The sequence below is a fragment of the Bombyx mandarina genome, chromosome 19, assembly GCF_030267445.1.
Source record: "Bombyx mandarina strain Sakado chromosome 19, ASM3026744v2".
Taxonomy (NCBI): domain Eukaryota; kingdom Metazoa; phylum Arthropoda; class Insecta; order Lepidoptera; family Bombycidae; genus Bombyx; species Bombyx mandarina.
The window spans coordinates 1,243,685-1,261,788 of record NC_143225.1 but is presented as its reverse complement, the minus strand read 5'-3'; positions in this window follow the sequence as shown (position 1 = coordinate 1,261,788).

Here is an 18,104-nt window from a genome sequence, read left to right as displayed (position 1 = left end):
TTGCACTTACAGTTATGTATGTCATGTACATATTTATAATTAGAAAAGACCCAGAAGACCCATGTAGAGTCAGATGATATTTAGAGCTAAAGCTGATTTCTTGAAATGCGGTGTAAATAAATACATTTGTTGCTGTTAGCAAAGATAACTATGCTTCGTATGTGAATGGTGTTAATATAACTTGACACGGTCATCATAGCAAATAATTCCTCAGGGCAGTTTTTTTTTATTTATTGCTTAGATGGGTGGACGAGCTCACAGCCCACCTGGTGTTGAGTGGTTACTGGAGCCCATAGACATCTACAACGTAAATGCGCCACCCACCTTGAGACATAAGTTCTAAGGTCTCATTACAGTTACAACGGCTGCCCTGCCCTTCAAACCGAAACGCATTACTGCTTCACGGCAGAAATCGGCAGGGTGGTGGCACCTACCCGCGCGGACTCACAAGAGGTCCTACCACCAGTAAAGTCGATTGATATCACTACACGTAATTAGCCCTCACTGTTCCAGAGCATCCTCTAGCGATAGATATGTCAACATGCTGTACATTATTCGCTGCGCTTGACATCGGACACAATGGCGGACGTTCCATGAATGTTTATCTTAAGTACTCGTATATTTTATATCGTGTTGAAGCTGAGTTCGAGCTTTATATTTTTACTTGCTTTTACACTCACCTTCATTCATGTTAGTGTATAATAATAGAAAATAAATAAAAATGAATTGTTGAAATGATAAATAAAAATGAATGTAAAAATGAAATGTTCGTTAGTCTCGCTAAAACTCGAGAACGGCTGAACCGATTTGGCTAATTTTTATCTTGAATTATTTGTGGAAGTACAGAGAAGGTTTAAAATGTAGATAAATATGAAAATTCTTGGAATTAAATAAAAATAACAATTTTGTTTTTCCTTTGATGTGTTCCCCGTCGGACGGATTCCTTTTGTTTGTTTTAAGTTTATTTTATACAAAAGCTTAGGTCTTTTATTTATCGATTGAGGAACTACGAAGTTTGCCGGGTCAGCTGGTAGAAAAAAAAAAATAGTTTAAAAAAAAAACAAAAAAAAAATACGCTTTTATAGAAATCCAAAAGCGCTATTCAGGATATTATCAACATAGCCCTTGTACTAGGCTGCACTAAAAGTATCGGGAGTGGAATATTTCCACTGTTCCTGTCATATTAAAATCTTTTTAATTGAAAACTCCTTGGTTTTAAAAATCGAATACCATTTATTTATTTAAAAAAAGATTCTCGGTCTTGTCACGAGGTTTTGTCAAACTTGTTTAGTCGTTGAGAAAATGGAATTGACTCGAGAAAATTCAAGAGCGATGATTTATTATGACTTTCGAAGTGGTCTAACACAAAAAAAGTGTGTTGACCGGATGATTTCTGCATTTGGTGATGAAGCGCCAGCCAAAACCACAATTTATCGCTGGTTTGCTGAGTTTCAACGTGGACGTGTCAAGCTCAGTGATGATCCTCGTCAAGGTCGTCCAAAAACTGCAGTCACCCAAGAAAACGTTGATGCTGTGCGTAAGCTGATTGAGGAAGATCGACATGTGACATACCGCGAAATTCAGGCAACTTTAGACATTGGCATGAGTCAAATACAAATAATCTTGCATGAACAATTAGGTGTAAAAAAGTTGTTTTCCCGATGGATACCGCATTCGCTCTGTGAAGAGCAAAAAGTGGCTCGCGTTACTTGGTGCGTCAGAACTCTCGAAAGATTCCACGCAGGATCCTCAAATGCTGTATACAACATTGTATCAGGTGACGAATCCTGGATATACGCGTACGAACCCGAAACAAAAAACCAGTCACGAGTTTGGGTGTTCGAAAATGAGTTAAAGCCAACAAAAATTGTTCGTTTACGGAGTGTTGCAAAAAAAATGGTGGCCACGTTTGACTCCAAAACCGGCCATGTTGCGACTATTCCTCTTGAGGGACAAAGAACGGTTAATGCAGAATGGTATGCTAGCATTTGTTTGCCACAGGTCGTTTCTGAACTCCGTAAAGAGAACTGCAACCGCCGCATCATCCTCCATCACGACAATGCGAGTTCTCACACCGCGCACAGAACAAAAGAGTTTTTAGAGCAAGAAAACATAGAATTATTATAAGAAGCTGTGGACGCCTACAAAACGGCCATTTTGGAGACCCCAACTTCCGAATGGAATGGTTGCTTCAATGATTGGTTCCATCGTATGGAAAAATGTGTCAAATTTCGCGGAGAATACTTCGAAAAGCAATAAATACATTTTTAAATAGTAGTGTTGTGTCACTTCGTTAATTCCCGAAATTTTCAGTGCCGCCCTATGAGTACATCTGTTCATAAAATATTTATAACTATTGATACCATGCACCCCACGCTTTTTTTACAATAAAATCATTCTTTCTTACACTATTTTTAATTCTAATTTATTAAAATTTATTTTCTATTTTTTAGTTGGATTTACCATAAAGACGGATTTTTTTTAGTTTTTTAAACTATTGTTAATTTTCCCTTTTTAGTTGAAATTCAACTTATTCAATATTTTTTTTTTAATTTTTCAAAAATGTCATCTGAATCAATCAGTAACTTATTCGAGAAATAGGTGATCGGCGCGTCTGGTAGTTTCCCTTTTTGGTCTTGACGCAGACACTCCCGGTCTCAGGAAAACAAAAAAATCGCTAATCCTGATTATCCTAGTAAGGATAACGGATAAAACTGTTTAGAATATTGAATTGTCATTGGTCATTGATAAGTATGCCAAATTTACAAATAATACAAATAAGTATGCCAAAAAAATCCGACGTTAATTCAGGGGTCAAAATCATGTTCACAGATTCCGTTACATACTAACATACGTATGAAGCTAATAAACGCGTATTATAATACAGATGTTTGATGGGATAGCTTTTTTTGCATAAACATTCAATATATTTTTTTATGTTCTGGATGAAAGCTGAGCCGTATATATGTGCTTTTTTGTTTCTCTGAAAGCTTGTTTGCGAAATTTCATTACGATCGGTCAATTAAATTATTTTCTTCGATTTTCTTCATAGGAAATGAAACTTTCGGATAGACTAAGTTGCGAAAAGATTTTTTTCTGCAGACAAACTTAGCTTAATTCGAACTTCTTAATTACCATCATGCCTAACTTTGCCGTAAAGCAGTGTTGTGTTGTAAAACTTGTAATCTTCTATAACTAGTCAGGTCATAAGTATTGTCACACAGTAAAAACTTTTCTTTTAGAATGCTGGCCACAAAAAAGTTTATTGAATTCGAATTTCGAATTGTTCATGAAAATAAAAATGTATACTTTTAGAATTTTACTCATTTCACAAATATGGAGTGGACGCTTAAAGAAGACCGTGTTGCAGTTATTGCGTTGCATCGTTGCGGTTACGCGCCAATTCAAATTTTTAACATACTGAAAAATTTGAATATAACCAAAAGATTCGTTTATCGTACCATCAAACGATACAATGAAGACTCTAGTGTAGATGACAGGTCAAGAAGTGGTCGCCCTCGGTCTGTTAGGACTCCAGCAGTGATAAAAGCTGTGAAGGCGCGAATTCAAAGAAATCCCAAACGTAAGCAGAAACTGTTGGCCCTTCAGATGGGGTTAAGCAGAACCACGGTGAAAAGGGTGTTAAATGAAGACTTAAGGCTTCGGGCATATCGAAGAAAAACAGGACATCGTTTGAATGCTCGTCTAATGGACCTGAGACTGAAGAGATGCCGCGCTTTGTTGAAGCGGTACGCGGGAAAAAAATATCGGTAAATTCTTTTTTTGGATGAAAAAAATTTTACCGTAGAAGAGAGCTACAACAAACAAAATGATAAGGTGTACGCACACAGTAGTGAAGAAGCGAGCAACCGTATTCCGCGTGTCCAACGAGGTCATTTTCCATCCTCGCTCATGGTATGGCTGGGAGTTTCTTATTGGGGCTTAACAGAGGTACATTTTTTTGAGAAAGGTGTAAAAACGAATGCAGTTGTGTATCAAAATACAGTCCTGACGAACCTTGTGGAACCTGTTTCTCATACCATGTTCAATAACAGGCACTGGGTATTCCAACAAGATTCGGCACCAGCTCATAGAGCGAAGAGCACACAAGACTGGCTGGCGGCGCGTGAAATCGACTTTATCCGGCACGAAGACTGGCCCTCCTCCAGTCCAGATTTGAATCCGTTAGATTACAAGATATGGCAACACTTGGAGGAAAAGGCGTGCTCAAAGCCTCATCCCAATTTGGAGTCACTCAAGACATCCTTGATTAAGGCAGCCGCCGATATTGACATGGACCTCGTTCGTGCTGCGATAGACGGCTGGTCACGCAGATTGAAGGCCTGTATTCAAATTCACGGAGGTCATTTTGAATAAACTTTAGTGTCATAAGAATCTATGTTTTGCTAAGTTCATTTTGGTATATGAATGGTTACATAATGAATAAACTTGTTTCAATTATTTTACATTAAACATGTGACAGAATTTATGACCTGACTAGGTATATATAAAAATAAATTACTGTTCGTTAGTCTCGCTGAACCTCGAGAACGGCTGGACCGATTTGTCTAATTTTGGTTTTAAATTATTTGCAGCAGTCCAGAGAAGGTTTAAATGGTATGTAAATATGAAAATGCTCGGAGTTAAATAAAAATAACAGTTTTGTTTTTCCTTTGATGCGTCCCCCGTCTGTTATTTATCGATTGAGGCACTACGAAGTCTGCTGGGTCAGCTAGTCTATAATATAATTGATATTTTGATTTCGATACCACTCAAAAATTTCTCAAAACTCAACACGCAAAACTCAAATTGAAGTCGTCGTGGTCCAAAGGATAAGACGTCCGGTCGTGTTGAGCGATGCACCGGTGTTCGAATCTCAGGCGGGCTAAATTGACTAATGAAATACGTAACGTCAACAAAATTAAATGTTCACGATTGACTTCCACGGTGAAGGAATAACTTCACGTAATAAAAATCAAACCCACAAAATTATAATTTGCGTAATTACTATCGCGGGAATATACGATCCTAGGGATGTCGTATCGACTATAAAAGAGTTGCAGAGATGGCATGCAGTCAGTTAGTAATGGGAACTTCTCGAAGCGAAACAACGAACGGATGACTTGAAGCGAAGCGGAAGAAGCGAATTGAGAATTTTAAAGTGGTTGGTTATATGTAATGAGCTACACACTATGTATAGTACGCTTTATTTTACACCAATGTAAAGTTTTCTGTGTGTGTTCTAAGTGATAAATACAGTTTTAAGTTGTACTTTGGTGGACAATTTATTTATCTCGAACCCCAGCGCGTAACAATATATTAATACATGACAAATCTTCTCGCCCTCATTAAAATGCACCCTTAGGGCAAACGTTCTATTGAAGGGATGTCGTTTCGTCCTTTACGTTTCGTTGTTATTACATTAGCATTTCGTCTTCATAAAGACCCTTGGTAATGGTGTCCTTCTTTGAGCACGAAACACTTAGTAATTCATGTTTGTTGTGCCTCTTATGTTTTATCAAATTATTTTTCGTTAATTACGATTTTGTGTAGTCTTTTAGCTGCTGTTGTTCCTGAGATGACAATATTTTTGAGATTATTCTAGATAAATTTTCAAATTTATTTAGAAAAATCTCAAAAATATTTTTCAATACGTTTGAGAAGCCACAATTATTTAACTCCATCGTTAGACAACATAGGGGCAAATAGGGTGATCGAGCTAAGATAAATATTGAGTACACCAATAACGTTTGTTGTCTTACAACAATTTAGAAATCTCTACAATCAGTTTTAAAGGATATGTATGGCCTGCTCTAGACGACACATTGAGTCTCTTACAATAATCTTTGGAGCAAGCAGTGGCGAAATTTACCTTGGAAATAATACGCAAATCCATAGATTCGTGGCCAAACAGATTAGAGGCCTGTATAAAAGCCAAAGGTGGCCATGTCGAATAGAATATTTTTTTTATTTTTTGCTGAGACTTTAATAAACATGTAGGTATAAATTTTAATAAGATTACATTATTTTATTTTTAAAACAAATTAATTTTCATTTGTAACAGAACTTATGGCTGGACTAAGTATAAAGAATATTTAGCCAACGCTGTACGTTGAGACAACACGCGTTGGTCCTACCGTTCTATTATTTCATGTGTTCCTGTTAACAGGATTGTTCCAGTCCATGTGGACATCGCCATTGCCAGTAATTATATGAATAGACTAGCGACCCGCCCTCGCTTCGCTTCGGAAACATTAAATTTTATTATTGATAGCTGAGTCCCGCGATGTTACCCGCGGTTATTGTCGCACCGCGGGTGAAGCCGCGGGACGAAGCTAGTCTAAAAAAGTAGCCTAAGTTGCTCCTTATATCAGTGAAAGTCTCGTTAAAATCGGTCCATCCGTTTCAGAGATTAGCCGGAACAAACAGACAGACAGACAGCAATTGTAAAAAATGCTATTTTGGTGTATGTACCGTATATATATTCATATGCGTGTAGTAAAAAGAGGATATTTCAACAGACACTCCAATTTTATTTATATGTATAGAACGGCAGATTCCATTTTTATTCCACGATTTTTATTTCTTCTTCATAAAAATCGTTCGCAAGGATGTGTCAGGTATTTCTTTGACAAAATCGGTCGTGGGCCTTTATGCTATAGCGTCAGTTAGTAAAAATAAGATGATTCCTGTACAATCAACATTTTTCTTGAGATAAATAACTGAATTTCCGTCATAGCGAACAGTAAAAGTATTATGCTGTGGAATCTGAATAATAAAATCGTGCATTAAACAACGTCTAGTCACAGACGACGGCACAGAGCCGAGCTCTATGTTACTTGTCGTAAACTAGTCACAGCACTCCTCGGCTACTTGTGGTCTAATCCATAAGAGGATGGGTCTAAGGAGTTAGAGAAAGACAAGAAGAGAAAACGATAGTAACTGTTTATTTTTTTATTGCTTAGATGGGTGGACGAGCTCACGTCCCACCTGGTGTGACGTGGTTACTGGGGTCCATAGACATTTACAACGTAAATGCTGCCACTTACCATGAGATATAGTTCTAAAGTCTCAGATTTTACAGTATAATATCTAGACAACCCTTCCAACCGAAATGCATTACTGCTTCACGGCAGAAATAGGCAGGGCGGTGGTACCTACCCGTCCGGACCCACAAGTGGTCCTACCACCAGTAAAACCTTAGACTACCTTAGACGTTCTACCACCACTAAACTTCATTAGATTGTCTCTTTCGTCACGGACTAGTGTTTGTCCAGATGCGACTTTCAATTAAATTTCAATTTACGCATGTTTTGTCAATTTTATTTTAATATTGAAATTATACTCCATAACCCTACCTAACTGTCTTAGAGTTTAATAGAATCCCTTATTATAAATCGATTGATGAGTAAAGTGAACGTACTTAGAAATGAAAGAAAAATGCAAACAGCATATAAATGTTTCTTTTCTTTATTGCTCTTTTAGGCAGACGAGCAAATGAACCGCCTAATGGTCAGTGATTACCGTCGTCCATGGACGTCAGCAATACCAGGAAACACCGTGGAGAAGAGAAGAAACTTCCAGTTAAAATGAAAGTGGAACACCTAAAGTGGAATCACTCTTTCATCAAGAGTAAGTTAGATATTTCCGTGAATCAAAGTTGAGCCAATCCCCTTTGTACTAGTAAATGTTATTGTAGAATACCGGATGGTAAGTGCTCACATAGACCTCTGGAAATGCACTATGGATGAATGTACTAGCTCTAGGCAGTATCGAAGAGCTCTACTTCGTACTCCGATGGCTGACGGTATTGTGGTAAAAACGAGATGATAGGGTCAAAAGACACACCGGCCGGCCACCAAACCGTTGGTCAGATTAGATAACTGCGCTCACTGGACTCTCTGTTGCGACCGCCCTGAGAAAAGCCAAAAACCGAACGAAATGGAAGCTGATGGTACAAAGAGCCACGAAGGGCTTTCAGGGACACGACCTTCAGCAATGAAGTATGTGACTAAGAACTCAAACAATTCATCAAACAATTCCTCAAAGTATTCATCTTAACTTAAGTATTACTTTGATACCGTTACCTTGGCACATACCTAGGTGAAGTTTTTCCTTTTCATAATGTTTCAAAAATCCGAATAACCAAAAATTCTATGGGCTTTTAAAGGTAGCTGTTCAAAATGAATCTATTATAGATAAGATCCTATTTCTGAGTCATATCTCTGAGGACATATTTTTAGCTGTTACCAGTAAAAGTACTGAATAATATAGATCACGAAGGAGACTCGTGGCTCATCACCGTATCCTGACGTTAAGTTGACGTACATGTTTTTACGATAAATTCCTACACGAATGTGCTTTTGAATATTTCAATAAAATATTACACGGGCACGTGAGTGTGACGCGTCTTTTCTTTTATATTTGTAAGCTCTGATTTGTTTTTCGTGCTGTCAGTACGTTTCTTCCGTTACGACTTCCGTTTTCATACGTTTCACATATATTTACATTACATTAGCTTCGTAATGTTACGTTCGTTTTATTTTGACACGAATCTTTTTTAAGTTACGCTCACTTCTTATTCTTATGGATCGAGAAAGAATAAAGAATAGGTTCTGCCGCGGCGGTTAGATATTGGGCTAAATTTTGTGGACTCAAAAACTTCGGGCTTAATAATTTTTTGCTTAATAGTCGCAGTGGTTTTTTTCTTCACCAGGCATACAATTAAATTTCAAAAGTTCAGTTATAGTTGGCTGTCAATTATGAAACGTAAGTACCTGTTGTTTTTAGAGCTATTGGTAAAGATTGCGTGCAGCAGAGATGCGAATGTTGCAATGGATGTGTAGAGTAACGAGAATGGATAGAATACGGAATGAATATGTTAGAGGAAGTCTGAAAGTGGCATCTGTGAGATGGTATGGACACGTGATGAGGCGAAATGAAAATGAGGTTGGTAAGAGAATGTTAACTATGAATGTGGAAGGATATAGAGGAAGAGGTAGACCTAAAAAGAAATGGATGGATTGCGTGAAAGACGATATGGGTAAGAGGGGAGTGAGCGAAGAAATGGTATATGATAGAAGAGTATGGAAGGCGAAACCATGTTGCGCCGACGCCAGGTGACTGAGAGAAGGGCAGGATAATGATGGTAAAGCGAAGGACAAGCGTAGAAGGTATTAATTCAGAAAGAGGGAGTTTTAGCTTGTGATAAAAAATGTTTTAATATCACAAAAACAGAGTAACGATTTTTTTGTTAATTAACCGCGATTGACATCACATTGTTGATTCTAATTAATATGGAGCAAATTAGTTTAAAAGTCTACAACCCGTCGAATTCGAAACAATTACCAATGCCAATTGTGTTTACAAAGCTCTAAAGCTTGGGTTTAGTTAGCAAATAATTTTCCTCCAAAGATTGAACTAGCTGCTAATACTGGTGGTAGGACATCTTGTGAGTCCGCACGGGTAGGTACCACCACCCTGCCTATTTCTACCGTAATAATGCGTTTCGGTTTGAAGGATGGGGCAGCCGTTATAACTATACTGAGATCTTAGAACTCATATTTCAAGGTGGGTGGCGGCATTTACGTTGCAGATGTCTATGGGCTCCAGTAACCACTTAACCCCGGGTGGGCTGTGAGCTCGTCCAGCCATCTATGCAATAAAAAAGATGTGTGGTGTCGTGGGACACCGGATAGCAATGAAGTTCCATATAAAAATATTAATTTTAAGTTCTATTCGAAGTATAAAGAAAACAGTTATTCAGGTATACATTTTTGATTATGATTTTTTTATTGATAAAAATTAAATTTAAAAGTTATCAATTTTATTTTATTCACAGTAATTTATAAAAATTATATTAAAAATATGTTATTTTTCGTACGTTATTACAGAGTTAAGTCGTACACTGTGTGCATTACTAATAAAAAAATTACGTTACGGACGTTTTTCCCGGTAAGGGTACGCCTCCGCATCGTCCCATAAGGAACTTCATTCCAAAAAAAAAAATATATAATGCACACAGCGTTTCACTTAAGCCATGTCCGATTCTAGAGCGTCTTCTAAATTCTGGAAGAGCGCTAACTCCACGTCGATATATCAGGGCGTCGTGCCGTGACCGACGCGCCATCCAGAATCGTCGGGACGAGCGTTCCTCAAGCCATAAAGGTATTTCGGGCTTGCGGTCTGTCGGATAATGTTTGTTAAGAGAATTGATGTTTTAGAAGTGGCCGTTAAGGAATTACGACGGCCCGCTCTCAACTGTTCATCCCTAATATCAGTGAACATAATAATAATAATAGGGCTGTCCAAAATCTAGAGTCAAAATAAATTTATTAGTCATCTTAGTCATTACACTTAGTAATTACTGATGGTAGGAAGGACCTCTTGTGAGTCAGCGCGGGTAGGTACCACCACCCTGTCTATTTCTGCCGTGAAGCAGTAATGCGTTTCGGTTTGAAGGGCGAGGTAGCCGTTGTAGCTATACTGAGACTTTAGAACTGATATCTCAAAGTGGGTGGCGCATTTACATCGTAGATGTCTATGGGCTCCAGTAACCACTAAACACCAGGTGGGCTGTGAGCTCGTCCACCAATCTAAGCAATAAAAAAATTACATTCTTGACCGGAATGTCTGTGATCGTCATGTGGTATTGGAGAGGATAGATTTATTGTATCTTACGATCTACCGCCATTTCTCTCTGAGGTCATCCTACTGCAGTAACTTAAGAGACCTCTCACTGCAGACCTCACTTGGTTGGTCCACCGTTCGGCTTGTAACATCCATCTGTCATCCCACGTGGAGGCGTTCTATAGTGTAAATAATAAATTTATTAGTATCTAGGTGGTCATGGTTCTGACGTCATCACCATTAGTCTGTGTTTGAGCGGAGAGCGAAACATCCAGACCAGCCATCAGAACAAGGACTCTTCCCGTATGAGTGTGTTTAAAATTATGTAAAGGAAAACCTTTATTATTTAAAACTTTTTATTTTTTTTAAAAGGATTTTCGTCAGTGTCGTTCAGTGTCATAGAGTGAAGTATTTAATTCAATAAAAAGAGAGTGAAGTATTATTTATAGTTTATTAATAATGAAATAACACTTTTTTTAAACATATTATTATCCGCAACACGCTTCGTCAGACGTCAGTTTATTAATACTGTTTACTGTTTAATTTTTAGTATTAATTTTAAAAGAGATTAAGGGCTTCATATATTGTATTCTTAATACAACAGTCAGCGGCGGCAACGATAAGGCAATTGTAATGACGCAAAGCCTTATCGAAGTACCGTTCCGACGCTAACGTCATGTGTTTCCGGATTAATTCGAGGCCCAAATCGTCGTGTAGGTCGACGCTCCTCACGAATCACGGAGCTCCGACTGCTAACCTGCAAAAGTGGGATTGTACGGATTGGGGGGTGTCTATGTGTGGGCGGTGTCACCTTATTCCGAAGGCAAATTTTAAATTCACAATTATGGGTGCCGTGTACTCTTAAAACAAAAATAATATTATTTTAATTATTCTGAAGGCTAAAAACGAACATCCGTAAACAAAATTAGGACGATAGCGAATTCTTCGTATCGTCTCGTAAAATAATATAATTTACAAAGTTGAATACTTCCAATTTACGTTAAGTTGGGCTAAGTGTTCCAAGATCTTGTGAAGGCACTGGAGAAGTAAAGATGGGGTGGTAACGCGGGCGGGGAACCGAACTAAGCATTTATTTTATACTGAAACCACGTAACAATATGTCTGCTGCCAATCAGGGTTAATTTGTGACCAAACTGCTCTGAATTGAAGCTTCAATAGTCTTCCTAAGGTAGCTCAAAGCAAGGTGAGTTTTATCAGCCAGGGAACACTGAAGAGGAATGAAATTCCATATGTTTGAGGATAGACGATGATTGATGTATAAGGAGAACTGAAAATCGGGCTCAGGGGTGTGAAATGGGAAAGGTCTACGTTCAGAAGTTAGCGACTGTGGGCTGATGATGGTGAAGGTTTGAGGAACCACTTCTCAAAACAATACTAGGCTTTGAACCCTCAGAAGATTACCAAACTTTTGAAGTAAAAGTCTAACGCGTGTTTTCGAAATGAGCTCCTAGACGATGTTCTTGTTACGTCTATAATCTCTATCATCGCTTATCTCTATTATCTATTATCTCTTAAGGGCAGTAGTTAATCGCTTTCCGCTAACAAAAAGACTTAGAATGAACAATGTTCAAAGATATGCAAGTAGGTCAAATGGTGGGCATGACAAATAGTATTCGGGGTGTGACGGTACACGAACACGTGTGTCGCGACGTGGCTTACTATCTTAGAGCTAGCGATGTTATAAACGACTTTATCTTTTGCAACAGACACTTGCAATATATCTATCTATATCTATATCTTCGTTTTTTTTGTCTGCCTAGCTGAGAGCCTTGAGAGGCTATTTCAGCGTAACTTTAACTAATAGGTGAGCTCACTGGGCTCAAACCTGACGACGTTGCTAACACGAACCCTAGCAAGAGCCGTGCTATCTAATCTACCACCGGATCGGAAACGCGACCCACTAAGAAGATCGGGTGAGAAACTCAGTGGGCTGTGTCTATGGGTTAATTTAGTCGTCGAGCCCTTCGTCGCAGGCGACGGGTTCGACGAGAACGATGACCGGTGAAACAAGTTCAAACAAGTACATAATATATATTCATTCATTCTTTTCATTCATTCATACATTACTTTGATTATATACACGTCATACATTATTACGGAAATATTACTAAAATATTGTTAAAATTACCATTCTAATATCATCAAATAGATTTAAATAAACTAAATTTGTATTCCGCTTGAAAGCGAAAGTATTAATTGATGTCCTTCCTGTTCTCCCTAAAGAATCTCAAATGTTATTATAAACACGTCAAGGTGTATATAATAATATAGTGCTAATGTTGGGATGTCGTAAGCGTCTTATCTCTGTTGAGTGTTTTAGCTGACTGCTAATTGGGAGTTCACTGGTAATGTTAATTATACTACTGTACACATCTTCTGTAATATTATTCTATGGTAGATCGAGATATTTAGGTGCTATAATCGTAAGGTACTTTCATAAGTTTTTGGGAGTCCTAGAAGCTACCGATTAACTTATAATTATTATTTTTAAATACTATTTGAGTACGTAGCTAGGCGTCTTGGTGTTGCTGAAAAATGTCAGCAACGCTGACATCTTATCGTTCAATGAGCCGTGCTTACAATGGCAATGAAAATTACACAAAGATGTGTTTTATGCATATAAATCAATTTTATAGTTTGCCGGATCGGAAAGTATTCGGAAAGTAAAGTAAGTATGGTATTTCAAGTATGGAGCGTCTATTTTTCAAGTTTTTCAAATGTACAAAATTTTAAGTTATATATTGGAATATTTTACTTCATAATGTTTTTATCTATACTAATATTATAAAGCTGAAGAGTTTGTTTGTTTGTTTGAACGCGCTTATCTCAGGAGTTACTGGTCCGATTTGAAAATTTCTTTTAGTGTTAGATAGCCCATTTATTGAGGAAGCCTATAGGCTATATAACATCACGGTAAGGCCAACACAAATGGCGCACCAATAAACAATGTTTCAAAATAGGGGTTTAAATAGCACCTTAACATTCTATAATTCGAAAATATTTTCACTTTCTACGTAAATGAAGTGGGGGGGTAAAATTTAGCGTCATGCCAAAGTAACTATTCCACGCGGCCGGAGTCGCGGGCAAAAGCTAGTTACAAATATTTACATCACGTATATGCTATATAAAGATTTCTTAAAAAAAAAAATGTTAAATAAAAAAAGCTTTTCCGAATAAGACTTAGGTAAAAAACGTTCACAACGAAGCTCCCTAAGCTACAAAGAGGCGGACGCAGCCTTTTTTAACTTTTTACTTAAACATAACAGACATCCCAAGTTTTCGGGTTAGGAAACTAAAAATGTATAGAGAAGTAACGAGAAAATTTCCTGGGAAATTCCTCGAGGGCGGCAGATGTTCGACGAGGAATCGCGGCCAACTTTTATTCAGGTCGGGTTCGTGGACGATCAGCACGCTACGTACAACGTGCGCTGCTAAGAAACTCTCGAATTCAATTAGAAATTTAATGGAGCTGTATGATATTTTTTTGGGCTGAGATCTCGTCCACCCATCTGAGTAATAAAAAAAAAGATTAGATGGGTGGACGAGCTCACAGCCCACCTGGTGTTAAGTGGTTACTGGAGCCCATAGACATCCACAACGTAAATGCGCCACCCACCTTGAGATATAAGTTCCAAGGTCTTAGTATAGTTAGTTACAACGGCTGTCCACCTTTCAAACCGAAATGCATCAGTCTGCTTGCTATATCTGCCGCCTATATCTGCCGTGAAGCAAATGCGCCACCCACCTTGATATATAAGTTCTAAGTTCTCAGTATAGTTACTGCGACTGCCCCACCGTTCAAACCGAAACGCATTACTGCTTCACGGCAGATATAGGTGGGGTGGTGGTTACCTACCCGTGCGGACTCACAAGAGGTCCTACCACCAGCAAGGAGACTGATGCGTTTCGGTTTGAAAGGTGGGCAGCCGTTGTAAATAACTATACTAAGACCTTGGAACTCATATCTCAAGGTGGGGTGGCACCATTTACGTTGTAGATGTCTTTGGGTTCCCGTAATCACTTAACAACAGGTGCGCTGTGAGCTCGTCCACCGATATAAGCAATTAAAAAAAAACATGGGTGTCGGCTGAATATCATTTAAATTAATATTTTTCCTTAAGATTCTTCATCCCTAAATCCCGAGTAACATTCATCTTCATGTAATCGTGCACTTTTTAGATTCTCCATCCCCAAAGCCGATACATTCATCTTAATGTAATCGTGTGAGAAGATATTATTCATTTTTTCCCCACATCAGCTGCTGACCAGATGTCTGATCCGAAAGTACATATTTGTGTAAATATATTCTTGTATAACTAAAAAAACCACCCCGTCATGGCACGGGTAGTCGTGTGTCTACGCGGCGCATTATCTTCAATCTAAAATCCACGTTGCTTACTAAGTTTTAAGGCTTATTTTCTCTAGACGTTTTTTTTTATGTTTTCGTCCATTAACCTAACGTTTTAAATTCGCATACAGATAAAACGCAACGTCTGTTTTAAATTCATATTTTGTTTTCATCGCGTTTCCATCCGGGCTGCTTATATTTTTCAAATGGAAATGTTTGCATCTGTGTCGACTGTTTGTTTTTCTATGTTAAATTTGTTGGCGTTGAAAATTATGATAGCGTTGAACTTTAGATATTTTTACACGCTGGGGTTCGGCATAAATAAAAAATCCACCAAAATACAACTTAAAACTGTATTTATTCCTTAGAGAACACTTAAAACACTTAACGGACACTTTAAAATTCTTAATTCACTTCTACCGCTTCGCTTCAGGCGATCCGTTCGCTGTTTCGCTTCGAGTAGTTCCAAATACTAACTAACTGCGGGCCATCTCTGCAAGGCTTTTATAGTCGATTCGACATCCCTAGATTTATCGAGTACATTCTGGGCAAGTCGAATTGCTTCGATGTATGTTTCTGTTAACTAACAATATATGGCGTTGCACTTCTCTATTTTACTAGTCTCTTCAATATTCGTTCGGCTATTCGGCGATAGGTGGCGTTACTCTTACCGGCGTAACAATATAAATCGAGATATACATAATGCATTCGAAACGAACGCAGAGCGGATTTGAATGTTATTTTCTGTAGCACGTGTCTGAGTAATTTAAAATTAGGTGATTCTAGGTAATTACTGGTGAATTGCGAGACCGCATGGGTAGGTATTACCATTCCGCCTATTTTTACAGCGAAGCAGTAATGCGTTCCAGTATGGAGGGCACAGTAGCCGTCGTTCTAAAGAAGCGAGATTCATATCTCAAGGTGAATGGTGACATTAACGGTGTTCATGTTTATAAGATCCAGTAACCACTTAACACAAGGCAAGTCTTCAGCTAATTCGCCTACTTTAGCAAAAGTATACAAAATATATATTACATTGAGAGGTGAAAGGTTTAGGCGACGTTTCGCTTAAAACGCAACTTTTATCTTTGTAACGAAAGGTCAGCAACGCACTCCACCAAGCTACAAAACGGTATCGATGGAGACAGCTGGTTGACAGAATCGGACTGAGTCACGATCCTCAGCAGCGAGGGACCGATCGAAGTGAGAGAGAGAGAGAGCTAAAGGTCTATTTTATTTAGTATCAGTATCAACAATTCAATGTTTTTAGATGAACTTAAATTAAATTTATCCCATTCAAATAGCTGAATAAGTTTAATTGATATAATTGATATTTTTTTCCAAATTTTAAACTTTAAATGACTCTCGAAAAGCTGTATACATGTTGCTTAAACTAAATAACCTTTCAGTCCTGGACATTTTATCTATACTAATATTATAAACAGGAAAAATTTGTTTGTGTCAGCCCTCGATATTTTATCAATACTTCTATCTAATATATTAAATTCTCGTGTCACAGTTTTCGTTGCCATACTCCTCCGAAACGGCTCGACCGATTTTCGTGAATCTTAGCGTGCATATCGGTCAGGGTTGAGAATCGAACAACATCTATTTTTCATCCCCCTAAATGTTAAGGGTGGTCCCCTAAATTTTATTTGTTATTTTTTAGACGAAAATTTTTGTTTTTATTTTTTTATGATACAACATACAAAAATACATACAACCCTAAATTTTCACCCTTCTACGATCAACCCCTATTTTTATTTGTTAATTATAAACTTTAATTTTTTTGGCAAGATTTTCATTTTTATTTTTATTTTGTCATGAATTAAAATAAAAAATCTGATGTTACTCCCAATTTTTCATCCCTCTATGATCAACCCCTATTTTTTATTTGTTAATTATAAACTTTAATTTTTTTGGCAAGTTTTTTACTTTGTTTTGTCATGACTTAAAATAAAAAAAATCATATTACTCTCAATTTTCACTCTTATACGATCAACCCCTATTTTTCCATCCCGATTAATATTTTTTTTATTGTATGCACAGATCCGCAATAAGGTTGCAAGATGGCAATCAAATATTATAATTGTAGTACGATAAATTCTTATTCAGAGTTTATAATTTCAAGTTCCTTTAATTATGATTTTTTTTAAATTGAATTTGGTCTCGCGCCCTCGCCGGTCGACTACTGATCAACTATCAATCGATCAGCTATCCCCGCCAGGTGTCACCACTCATCCAGCAAACATCACGTAGTAGGGATGAGAACGAAGCCGGTCTCCTGTCTTACTTACTCACTATACATCATAGATTATACACTTAATATATTTGAGAGCTATACAATACTATACATTTTTCAGCCATGTTTTATTGGTTTTATTTGTGTATCAATAGTATGTTCAGTAGGTCTGAGAATCGGCTACTATCTATTTTTCATACCCCTAAGTGAAAAGGGTGGTCTACCCCAAACATCTATTTTTTATTTTAATTTTTTGGTTTTTTTTTTTGTTTATAATGAGGTATTATGTGGTTAAGTGAGGTTTTTTTTTCTCAGTAGATTTTCCCTAGAAATCTTATTTAAGGCAACACAACGTTTGCCGGGTCAGCTAGTACTAATATATTATTATAATGAGGAAATATTTGTTTGTATTGAATAGGCTCCGAAACTACTGAACCGATTTGAAAAATTCTTTCAGTGTTTGGAAGCTACATTATTCCCGAGTGACATAGGCTATAATCTTTTTTGAAAAAATTAGGGATCCTTACTAAAACTCCAATAATATAACCCAAGGTGTAAAAAAATTACCTAAAATATTCTTTACATCGCGTGCCCTCCAAAAACTATTGATAATAGAATAAAATAATGTACTACGACTTTGTAGAACGCATTATTATTTACAAAAAGTGTCCGACAGCATAATAATATGTCTAACTATTATAGTTATGCCGCAATAAGTGTTCTTTTATTTTTAAAAATAAAACGTCAAATATCGTTGAATTTTTTTTTTAAAGACCCGAGCGGAGCCGGAACTGGCCGCTTGTAATATATATTCCGATACCCTATTTTAAAACAACATTCGTGCCACTAATGGAATTCATTCAA